This window comes from Armigeres subalbatus, chromosome 2 (genome assembly GCF_024139115.2).
Source record: "Armigeres subalbatus isolate Guangzhou_Male chromosome 2, GZ_Asu_2, whole genome shotgun sequence".
NCBI classification, from domain to species: Eukaryota; Metazoa; Arthropoda; class Insecta; order Diptera; family Culicidae; genus Armigeres; species Armigeres subalbatus.
In genome coordinates, this window is record NC_085140.1 from 192285302 (window position 1) to 192298449 (window position 13148).

Genomic DNA, 13148 nt, shown 5'->3' on the forward strand with positions numbered 1-13148 from the left:
GCCTAACCCACTGCATTTGTCCGATTTCCGTAGTATAAACAGTGGATAGCTACTGCATCCAACCAACGGATGACTGATCTCTCATTCCTGTGTTGGTTTAATATAATATAGTAATTGCATCGACACTTTTTTTTTGTAAAACTGAGAGATCCCTGTACCAATGTCGGATTTCTAATAAATGCAGAATCAGTATTGACTTTTAAATGGGTTTATTTGAATCTTTTGTAACATAAATTCTCATGTTTAGTGTGGAAATGTTTTCAACCATTAGCCTTGTCCATGAATTAATTAGATCGTGTGGAAATTAAATCGTAGCTTATGGACTTGCTCGAAGAGGATTTCGATCGATTTCAGACTGGGATTTTTAATTGAAGTTGAATTTGAATTGAATTTGGATAGGATTGGAATTGGATTTAGACAGAATTAAATTCGATTTATATTGGATTTCGATTATATTTGAGATACGTTCGACTTGGATCAGAATTGAACAAACATAGTACATTCGGTACGAAGCTCCTGCTGGCGATTAATTTCTATTGTCCTGAAGAACTCCGCAACGAGAAGTGTATTTCAGTGTTGCTGTTAAGTTTAAAGTGAACTACTGTCTCAGGAGGTGATTCCTGAGAGGGCAACTTCTAAAAACAGTGAGAACGCGTTCCGCGTAGGCTTCACGAACCTTCAAAAGAAACCAACCTCTGAAGAGTTACATACTTTCAATGCACGCCATCTTGGCGTCACCCATGATCAGCTAGTAAAACTGCCCATCAGACATACTGATGATTGTGCCTTTGTTAAGATTACTGATGATTCCACTGCTCAAAGATTCGTCTATATAAATGGCAACAAATATGAGTACGGTGTAAAAGGCGTTAAATTTAAGCTTCGTATTAGAATGGCGGACAGAGGAATAGAAGTGAGATAACATAATCTCTCAGAGGAAAATACTGACGACCAAATCAGTCGGAACATGGCCTCTTCTGAACCGGAGAAGAACATGTTTTCGCAGGAATAAAGCAAATCAAAATGATTCAAAGCGAAACTACGTTCGTAACCTATCCGAAACAAAAGCAAACTTGTAAACATTGTAGATGTGGGGTTTGAGTAAGTTACCATCAGCGTGTGATCTTACACCAACATCTCAGCGTGTCGATCCGTGCGCAGCAAGCCATGACTCGGCCTCTTCTGATCAGACCTCCGTGGCGTGCACACACACCCATGGAGAGCTGCTGTCATAACATCTCGCTCCGGTCATTTGGGCCACACAGTAGAGTACATGCACACAGGTATTTCCTGTGATCAGAATAAAGACCGACTCTAGTATACATCATAAGCCGGAGCTTGAAGAACGGGAACTTTGAGTTTTAATCCAAAGACTTCAAACTGCTCGTCTGACGTACCAGCACAGTCGGAAAATGCTCCGGAAACTGTGGTAGAATTGAAGGTTTTCGCTGTTCCACAGCTCGTGAAGTGGACGGTATCAACGCGGAGCAGTTCAAGAACTCGCTGGTGCACAACAGGGAAATCTTGTCATGCGAAGAGTCGCTGTAGATTGTTGTGGTGTTCCTGTCGGACGGCACGAATACTGTTGACTGCGATGAACGGAGGAATTTCTGGAGAAATATCCGGTGAAATTCCTGGAGTAATATCTGGACGAATTCCTGGAGGAATATCCGGAAGAATTCCTGGAGGAATACTTGAAGTAACTTCTGGAGGAATATCCGAAGGAATTCCTGGAGGAATATCCGAAAGAATTCTTGGAGGAATATTTTATTTGTCTTATTTGTCGTATTTGTTTGTATTTGTCTTATTTGTCTTGTTTGTCTTATTCATCTTATTTGTATTCTTGTTTTCAAATGTGAATGCGCTATTTTCTAATGTTACGCTAGGTGCAAATTGTAGTTTTTGTATGGTATTTGGAAAAAGACTTTACTTCAAAATTTTATGCGGTTGAATATACATCAAAATGATCGTTGGAAAATGTCAAAACTTTTGTCAGTTGGGTTTTGCAAAGTTCGGTTCCTTCATGCCTCATATCATTGGAGAGGTATACTGAGAAGCAAAAATTTCAGTTGTACAATAGTTCAGTATTTAGAGCTTAATTAAAATTTGGAAAATAGTAGGTCCACGAAATTTTCTAAGAAACATTCCTTGATAAATTCCAAAGAGATTGTCAGTGGGGGTCGTACACTAATAACGTAAGTACTTATGAGGAGGGGGATCTGCCATTTGCTTACACTCCATATAAATAAAAAATAAAAATAAATCTGGGAAAAATCTTACATGGGGGGAGAGGGGATTGAAAAACCCAGAAAAATTACTTTAGTTCGTAAACAGTGCTCTACCCCGAAAGAGCTTCCCTCACACCTTAAGAACATTCGGTTTGGACATATCTAGATCGTAAATCATGCGCATGGTCTCTAAGGGCCTGTATGGGCACCATGGGTTGCTTTTGACTTTGTATTGAGCTTGGTTCACTTGGTAGACCAATTGATCTGAGCTCCACAATGATTTGTAGAAATTGGAACATGTGGTCTGGTTCATTCATATGGCCTCTAGGGCCTGTATTGATTGCTGTTGTGGTGACGACTTTATCGGTTAAAGGGTTGTTACATAATGGTTTATTGACAGCTTGATATAACTTCTGGTCAACTGAGATTCATACGAAAGCCTACTAAAATGATACGGTAATGAATAGTTCATTAATAAATCAATATTCTACTACAACTCGGCCATCCTGAAAAGGACTTCGACCCGAAGTGCATTATTAGATATAAGTTGGCGACCCGAAGTGCATTATTAGATATCAGCTTCAAATTACACGGATCAAAAACCCAACTGAACGGAACCCGACTTGTTTGTAAACCATCAATATCCGCAACTACAAATCTATTATTAAGTAGAATCTTCTTAATTTTGTACGGATCTTTACATTGTTTTTGAGGTTCCCTGGGCAACGGCACAACTTTGTGATCAGCTTAAATGCTGTCAAGTTTCAGAGCTTAAATGTATCTTTACTCTTCAGAGAAAGATGCACACTAGTGGTGCCACTAGGAATCGATACTGCGATCGATCTTGAGCAGCGATTACATCATTTTCTGTACTACATATATATCTCCCATTCCAGAATGAAAACTTCTTTACTTTGAAGAATATAAAAGAGGTTCCATTAGATGGAGATGGCCAATGCATTTGTACACGTCCTAACTCATCCGTCAAGAAACGCAGCTAATAGCATCTGTTCGTACTACACACAAACAGCTTTGATGGACAATGTCGTTGTACAATCACGGATCCGAGGATCTAACGATTATTCCTTTTTTGCCTTTTATATAGCACTGTCACTAATTCGAGACTACACATTTTCATTTTGAAATTAATTCAGATATCAATTGCAGTTGCGTTGCGGCGTTGCGATGCCTATTCCCACTCCCCACTTCATCGGTGTATTATGGAAAGTGTAAGTTCTCGGATTTACGCTGGTGACCTGGCCCAGCGACCCCCTTGTACATCATGAAAATGAAAATGAAATGACCTTTAAATTGTTTTTGAAGTTTTCGAGGTACTCCAGATTTGGGTCTATTAGGAATGAACACCAAATCACCAACAATCAAAGTGCTATAGTCCGTTCCGATAGTTATAAATACACTAAGAAATAGGCGGCAATTGAATTGGCGCTTGATATTTCATGAAAATGTTGATTCCTTTTATAGATTACATCCTATTCTTTCACGTGATATATTAGTTCCGAATTTTTTTGCTTAAAGTAAAAAAATATGTTGGTTTGAATTTCGACTAAATATTTTTTTTCTCGAAATGGGTATTTTTTTTCTGTTACATTATTAGGGAGACTTTCAGCCCGAGGCTGGCTCGTCTCCGAAAAAATGGGTTATTTTTGGAACGTGTTTTTTTCGTAAATTACCTACATAGAAAAAACGTATATGATTTAACACAATATAATTTTCTATACAGATACATAAAAATGTCTGTATTGTCGCATTAACGACGATATATGGTTGGAAAATTATTCTAATGACCTGAAAATTCAGAAAAACCTAAAAAATTACCTCAAAATAATCGTCATGAATACTGATATGGCTTAAGAATCAGACGATTTTCAGGTACGGTATATCTTGGTGGGGTTTGATCTGGACACTAAGGACACAGACCACATTACCCCAAAAAGTAAAAACTGGTTGCATTAGTGAAAACGAGAGCTCGGAATAATTTTTGAAGTTTTTTTAAGCTAGTCGCTGTTAATTCGTAATTGTTCTAATTCTCGTCCGATTGCAATTATTTAATTTTTAAAATCCATAATGCTTGTTAAATGAGTGCCAAAAACAGATCGTATGGAGTAAGTAGAAATATTTATGAAAAATTTTAAGTAATAGCTGAAAAACATGTTGTGCAACGACGATGGGAATTAAAAATGTATAGAACATGATGAATATTTGAAACATTCTCGAATACTCGATGCTATATGAAAGTAAATAAAATTTTGAGCCATATGAAACCTTAAAATAGTAGATTACTTGAAAAGAATTGGAATTATTCAAAAAACAAAGTGTATTTATTATTATCAGAACGTATATATTAATTTAATATTTCTTGTCATACACTCTTTCGATGTTTTCTTGATCTATTTAAATCTTTTCTGCAGCAATTTGTCTTATTTCTGTTAAATCTCTTTACGAGTTTAATTTGGCTTCTAGATAATTCCTTATTTTTACATCAATGTTTCATCTCTGATTTACTCCAAATAATAACTTCGAGAGGGTTTTCCAATACTTCTATTTTCCGCCATTATTCATCAATAATTCAGCTTGCTTCAAAATTGTGGTTGAACCTTTAAAGGAAAAAATAATCGATCAAATTCTCCAACAATTGTGTTATTTTACAATGTTATGAAAACTCATATGTGAATATGTACGTTATGTGGAAAATATTGATTTGGAAAATGTATTGGAGGTAACCACTTTCCCTTCGATGGGACTCGAACCCATGACCCTACAGTACGCTAGACTGGTGCTTTAACCAACTAAGCTACGAAGGACCTCCGTCGGCCTTCGCAACCTAGCGGGTACTGAACGAGCTCCAGATTCCCAAATAGGACGCATAGTCAAATCACTCGCAATCCATTTCTCAAGCCAATACTTCCACATGTTATAGTACACGTCCACGTTAGAGGAGCGTGAGTATTTAGAATGCTTGACGACCGACTGGCAAATAGCTTACACAACCTCACTTGATCGGTACAGTTGCTGATGAAGAATGTGTATAGCCGCCAGACAGTCTAAATACTCACGCTCCTCTAATGTGGGTGTGGCCAGTAATTATAAAGAATTGGTAAATAAATCTTCAGAAATGACTAGTCAAGCCCATAAAACGATGTACTTCAGCTTGGTTTTTTGGAACTGGAAAATTTTTCAAACATTCTGTGTGTCGATCACTTGGACAAATTCCTCGACTTGATATTTTATAACCCAAAAACTCAGTTTCCGTTTTAATGAAAGAACATTTGGTCAGTTGAAGGACAAGCAAATTCTTATTTAATATTTCGAGCACCTGTTTCAAAATAATTATATGTTCCTCAATAGTATTTGTTGCAATCAAAATATCATCCAAATATGTAACCAACTTACCAGATTTAATTAATTTTCGGAAAACATGATGGATGAATCTCATAAAAGCAGATGGAGTGTTACACAATTCAAAGGGCACCCTTTTATAATCGTATTGTCCCATATGTGTAATAAATGCTGTATATTTGGATGACTTTTCAGAAAGTCTTAATTGATGATAGCCACTTTTCAAGTCTAGACTAGAAAAATATTGTTTTCCTCATAACTGATCAAGAAGATCATCAATCAATGGAATTGGGTATCGATCTTTGATGGTTTGTTTATTTAATTCCCTATGATCAACACATATTCTAAATAATTTATCTTTCTATTTTACTAACACAACTCTACTGGCACAAGGAGAGTTACTTTCAACAATCCTTAATTTTTCAATAGTGCTTCCAATTTCCTTTTTCTGTTAAAAGGAAAATCTTCTTGCAGAAAAATGAAATGGTTTGTAATAATTTAATTCAATATTCATTTGATGAATTACTTCCGGATCTGTTGATCTAGAAACATTCAAATAATGTACAGCAAAAAGAGATTTATTCTGATGAACAACGTTTATATCTATTTTACTGTCACCAATATCCAAATTATCAACAGTATGAATACTTGTTAGTGAATTTTTAAGTTCTGTAAATTTATTTTTTATTTATTATCAGACTAAGGCCGGAGTGCAGCACATAAAAGACTTCTCCACTCAGCTCGGTCCATGGCTGCACTTCGCCAACCACGCAGTCTGCAGAGGGTCCGCAAAGGTTGTATACTATTTCGCCGAAAAACATTTCGCGGAATTTTTTTTCGCGGTACGACATTTCGCGGAATGTATCAACTCTCCGAAACACATTTCGCGGAATGAACCTTTTTTCCGAAAGACATTTCGCGGAATGTACCTTTTCACCGAAAATCATTCCGCGGAATGCCATTTGGCGGAATTCAGTTAGAATAATTATTATTGAAATGAAATCCGGGCTTATTTTTTTGGATTTAATGCAAAACCAAACACGACCCCAACGAGAATTTTTGCATTCGTAAGCCCGTACTCGACCTGAACCCAACATAATTTAATAATTTAAGCCCGACACAAAAGTTTTCCCCGGAAAATTCATACTAGATATTTTCTTGTTCTCTTTAAATTGAAAAAAATGTAAGCCCAAACAACGAACTAGCCTCACAATTAACAAAACTTTTATTATATTCCCTTTGTGAAAAACGGCAAACTTAATAACGAAAAACGGTAGACTGTTTCACCCTTGAAAAAGGCCAAAAATACAGGCCGAAACGTCGGGCAAAACAAAACGAATCGTTTTGACTTAATTAGACTGAGAAAGCCACACAATAAAACACCAAATCTTCCAGTCGTATTTCTTTTGTATTAACAAAACTGAATAAAATAATTTTCAGTATTTTATTTTTTAAACCCGTAATTGACCCGAACCCGATATTGTACTAAATTTCAAACCCGAACCCGACGCAAACCCATCGGGTTCGGGTTCGATTCGGGTTGCGAGTTTCAAAACCTGAAACCCCACCATATCTACTGCCCGGTATGAGGCGAAAGAAGTTGCTATTGTCTTCTTTCAAAAAACGCGTCTGCCTGGTATAAGGTGAATGGAGGAGTAACACCTTCTTTAAATGGATGCATCTGCCCGGTATTAGGTGAAAGGAGTTGATAATGCCTTCTTTAAAAGAACGCGTCTGCGCGGTATAAGGCGAAATGGATGCATCTGCCCGGTATAAGGCGAAAGGAGTTGATAACGCATTCTTTAAATAAATGCATCTGCCCGGTATAAGGCGAAGGCAGAGGTAACGCCTTCCTTAAATGGATGCATCTGCCTGGTATGAGGCGAAGGGAGGGGTAACGCCTTCTTTAAATTGATGCATCTGCTCGCTATAAGGCGAAAGGAGTTGATAACGCATTCTTTAAATGGATGCATCTGCCCGGTATAAGGCGAAGGCAGAGGTAACGCCTTCTTTAAATGGATGCATCAGCCTGGTATAAGGCGAAGGGAGGGGTCACGCCTTCTTTAAATGGATGCATCTGCTTGGTATTAGGCGAAAGGAGTTGATAACGCATTCTTTAAAAAAACGCGTCTGCCCGGCGGAGGGAAGGGTAATGCCTTCTTTAAATTGATGCATCTGCTCGGTATAAGGCGAAACGAGTTGATAATGCCTTCTTAAAAAGAATGTGTCTGCCCGGTATAAGGCGAAGTCAGAGGTAACGCCTTCTTTAAATGGTATGGTATAGTATGCTCTTTTGATTATAAAGTATTTAATTATGACTTCAAAGTACGCTCTTTCGTGGGAGAATGGGACTACACACAAAAAGGAATAAATATTATGCTTAATTATGACTATCTTATATTCACAAATGAATAACATTTATGCATAAAAACAGGAAAGTGTGTAAAACTTATTCTTTTTATGCGTCAAATTTTACTCCTTTTGTGGGTAGTCCCATTCTCCCGGAAAAGAGTGTATTTCTGCCCAAAAGAGCATACTTTCAGCTGTGCGTGTATAGGAAGGGAGCAGCGTGTGTGCGAAAGCAGATGGGAAAGAAACGGAGTCCAAATGTTATCGCTAGGCAGCGACAAGTGTGAAAATGGTTGAAAGGTGTTGAAGTATGCGAGGGCCATTTGAGAATAATTAATGATCCTTTATTATGAAACATCATTTTATTTCGCGATAGGAAGTACACAACCATTGAAAACGATTAATTCACATATGTTTTCAATTGAGTGCCAAATCTTGGTTACGACGTTTTGAAAGGTTACCTAGATTTGTTGAGTTTCCGCCGTTTCCACACTAACAAAGAAGAAGAAGATATAGTAAATAAACGATCTGTCATCTAGCTGGCTTCTCTCTCTCAGGTTCTCCCAACAGCTGATGCAACCGCCATCTGCGCCCCACCATAGATGGTAGGCAGCATTTTCCTTTCGAAAACTCCCAGTGCGTGTTAGTCCTCCACGAGCATCGTCCAGATCTCGTTTCCGTAGAGGACTACCGGTCTAATGAGCGTTTTGTAGATTGTCAGTTTGGTACGGCGGCGAACTCTATTCGACCGGAGCGTCTTACGGAGTCCAAAGTATGTACGATTTCCAGCCACCAGCGCGTCTCCGAATTTCTCTGCTGGTATCATTTTCGGCAGTCACCAGTGAGCCCAAGTACACAAATTCTTCTACCACCTCGATTTCGTCACCGCCGATGCCAACTCGCGGTGGGTGGCTCACATTGTCTTCTCTTGAACCTCTTCCTTTAATGTACTTCGTCTTCGACGTGTTGATGACTAGTCCGATCCACTTGGCTTCCCTCTTCAGTCTGATGTAGGCTTCCTGCATCTTCTCAAAGATACGTGCCATAATGTCTATGTCGTCGGCGAATCGATTGTATCATATGCGGCTTTGAAGTCGATAAATAGATGATGTGTGGGCACGTTGGTTTCGCGGCATTTCTGCAGTACTTGGCGAATGGCGAACACCTGGTCCGTGGTGGAGCGTTCGCCCATAAAACCCGCCTGGTACTGCTCCACGAACTCCCTTGCAATTGGTGCTAGTCGACGGCATAAAATTTGGGAGAGTACCTTGTAGGCGTTCAGCAATGTGATTGCGCTGTTGCTGCTACAATCCAGCTTATCACCCTTTTGTAGATGGGACACACGACACCTTCCATCCACTCCTGCGGCAAAACTTCCTCCTCCCAAATCTTGGTAATGACCCAGTGCAGCGCTCTAGCCAGTGCCTCACCACCATGTTTAAATAGCTCTCCTATGGTAGTTGGTCAACCCCAGCCCGACTAGAAGGTCATACCAAAATTATATCATCCTATGTTATTATGTTATACTAAATTTTTATAACAAAATGTGTTAGAAACATGGTGCAGGATGTTGTTAAAATATATAAATTTCTATCAAAACTGCACGACTGGAAACAAAAAACTATCAAATTTTGTTACAATTTTATCATAAAAATAACATATTTTGTTAGAAATTTATAACAGAATCAGATACAAAATATATTGTTTCTGTGCAGTTGGAATTTTTACAGGTCGTGATAGGGCTACAGATTGCGATCAACAATCATATTTTTTTGTTTTTGTCTGAACAAGAATATTTTTCGAGAGCATGAAATTACCAACATTACAAATAAGGCAACCTTATCAAATTATATCAGCGTTGTGATATCTATGGCTGGGAGATATTGTTACATCTATTTTAATTGCCTACTGTTGGGCAATTCGGTGTTAAGCATTTTTCAAATCATATTATGATATAATCCTGTTACAACATTTGAAAGATAATGGCTACTGAGAACTAAATTGTATCAAAATAAGTTATAAATATCACAATATGTTAAAATTGTGTTAAATTTTTGTTATGCTCTTCTAGTCGGGAGGGGCTTTGTTGTTCTTCAGCCGGCCAATCTCTTCCTGGATTTCCTGGAGATCCGGAGCCGGTAGAATTATGCCCTGCGCGCGTTTCCTCAGGTCCATCACCATACCGCCATCTTTGTCTGCCACATCGCCATTCAGGTGCTCTTCGTAGTGCTGCCGCCACCTTTGGATCACCTCACGCTCGTTCGTAAGAAGGTTCCCGTTTATGTCTTTACACATATCAGGCTGTGGCACGTGGCCCTTACGTGAACGGTTCAACTTCTCATATAACTTTCGTGTGTTATTAGCGCGGTACAGTTCCTCCGTCTCTTCACGGTCTCGATCTTCCTGCTGACGCTTTTTCCACCGGAAAATCGAGTTTTGTCTGTTCCGCGCCTGTTTATATCGTGCCTCGTTCGCCCTCGTGCGGTGTTGCAGCAATCTCGCCCATGCTGCATTCTTCTCTTCTACTAACTGCTCACATTCGCCGTCATACCAGTCGTTCCTCTGATCCGGAGGCACCGTGCCAAGAGCAGCGGTTGCGGTGCTACCAATGGCGGATCGAATATCTCTCCAGCCATCTTCAAGAGACGCTGTGCCTAGCTGCTCTTCCGTTGGGAGTGCCACTACCAGCTGCTGCGCGTATTCTTGGGCTAGTCTACCGTCTTGTAGCCGCCCAATGTTAAGCCGCGGCGTCCGACTTCGATGCGTGTTGTTCACCATCGAGAGTTTTGAGCGCAGGCATACTGCAACGAGGTAGTGGTGGGATTCAATATTCGCACTGCGGTAAGTGCGGACGTTCGTGATGGCGGAGAAGAATTTATCGTCGATTAGAACGTGGTCCATTTGGTTTTCCGTTTCTTGGTTAGGTGATCTCCATGTGGCCTTGTGGATATTTTTGCGGGGAAAGAAGGTGCTTCGGACTACCATTCCGCGGGAGGCTGCGAAGTTTATGCATCGTTGGCCGTTGTCATTCGATACGGTGTGCAGACTATCCGGTCCGATGACCGGTCTAGACATTTCCTCCCTTCCTACCTGTGCGTTCATGTCAACGATGACGATTTTGACGTCCGCAGTGGGCATCCATCGTATATCTGCTCCAGCTATGCGTAGAACGCTTCTTTCTCGTCGTCGGGTCTCCCTTCGTGAGGGCAGCGCACGTTGATGATGCTTTAGTTGAATAAACGGCCTTTAATCCTCAGCTTGCACATCCTTGCGTTGATTGGCTGCCACCCAATCACGCGTTGGCGAATTTTACCCAGCACTATGAAGCCGGTTCCAAGCTCGTTGGTGGTGCCACAGCTTTGGTAGAAGGTAGCCGCCCGATGCCCGCTTTTCCACACTTTCTGTCCTGTCCAGCAAATCTCCTGCAGTGCCACGACGTCGAAGTTGCGGGGATGTAATTCATCGTAGATCATCCTGTCGCATCCTGCGAAACCTACACTCAAATTAATCGCATGATATAATTTATGTGCAAAACTCGCATAGAAACCATCAAGAGGGCAAAAATCTTATTTCAAATGCGTTTAATGCAATATATTTATAAAACTATTTGAAAACATGAACTCTCGTAATATATTTTATGTGCAATGACTTTGAAACACGATCTATAAACTCTTGCACATAAAATGTAATAACAAGATATTAATGGCATATGACTCAGAAAAACAAAAGAAAAATGGAGAGAAACAGACACAATTTGCCGAAGGAAGTGCATGTAAGCTGCTGTCTCATCGAAAGCAAAACTTAGTTTGGAGAACCGGATTCAAAGGTAAATGCAAGCAACTCCTATTTATTAAACCTTCAATATAAAAATGTGTTGACCCCGTTTTTGCAGAGTATGTGGTAGATTTTCGTAAACCAAACGATGCGGAATCACGGACACGTACTTTTTCTAGACATGTCGGCAACACTAGTATTCCCTCTAAGGATCCGACCTCGCTTTAAAGAATCATGCAAAAACTTCATCGATTTGTGTTTGTTAGTGCCGCTTCCGATATCACACGCCTGGACTTTGAGTTGGAGTTCGTGAGCAAGGATCTGATGGAACCAACCGAGACCAACCAAGACTTATTGGAAATGAGCTGCAATCGGGCAAATGCTTATTTAAGATTTCCTGGAGAGCACATCCGACGTTTTGACCTGTTAGATAAACCGAAAATGATTCACGTCTAATCGTTTTTGCACAGATTACAGTGGTTATAACTGGCATCCTGAATATTTAATGACTCATATGTTTTCTTTCGAATGTGCATAATTAGGTTGAAATAATAAAATGGCTCTAGAACAACAAAAAACAAAAACGAAATTATCATTTCAGTTTGGTTTGTTTTGCTTTTAGCAACGCGAAAAAAAACATTAGCAAAACTAATAAAATTGCATTGATTCAATCCCATTAATTAGTATGTGCACCCCTAATAGGAGGTAATCCTTTTGCACTTAAAATTCATAATGATTGAATCGACAAGATTTTATAAGCACCGCACATATTTTGTAAAAGCAAAACCAACTGGTCATAATTTAAGTGCACGACATTTATAAGCAATATGCAGTTTTTTCTGAGTGTAGCGACTTGCAGTTCCATGTTCTAAGCTTCCAATCGTGATCCTTTATTCGTCGCCTAGGTCTTTGCCGATTATATCGAGTCTCATTATCTCTTATATTGTTCGTAATTATTGGTTTTCCAGGCGGCTTATTGGGCCTGCGCAAACCTTCTGTCTCGTCGGAGGGCCGTCAGGGCTGCTTGGCGTCCCACCTAACACCAGGACTTGGGCTTGTGCGCTTTGAGCGGCACACGGTCGCTTTGGCGGGGCCTACTTGCGGATACATGCAGCTTTTTATAGAGGTTTAACAAGGGCCCTCTGTCAAACCCCACCACATCCTAGGCAGGCGCCACAACTCGCAGATGGCCTAGGAGGGATCGTCAAGCCCTTGGACATAGTCCCTGCTGCCCCCACAAGAGTTCGTTACTCATTACATTTTTACTACATATACATCAACTATTCTTTATTAGACATAAACTACATTAGTTGCAACTGCCATCGTCTACTTTACACATTTTGTTGCATTCCTTTAAGGACACTCCTCACGGAATCCAAATTTCAAAGTACTCGTGTTTTCAGGGGCACACCACTCGATACGGAAGCAACGCATAACTGT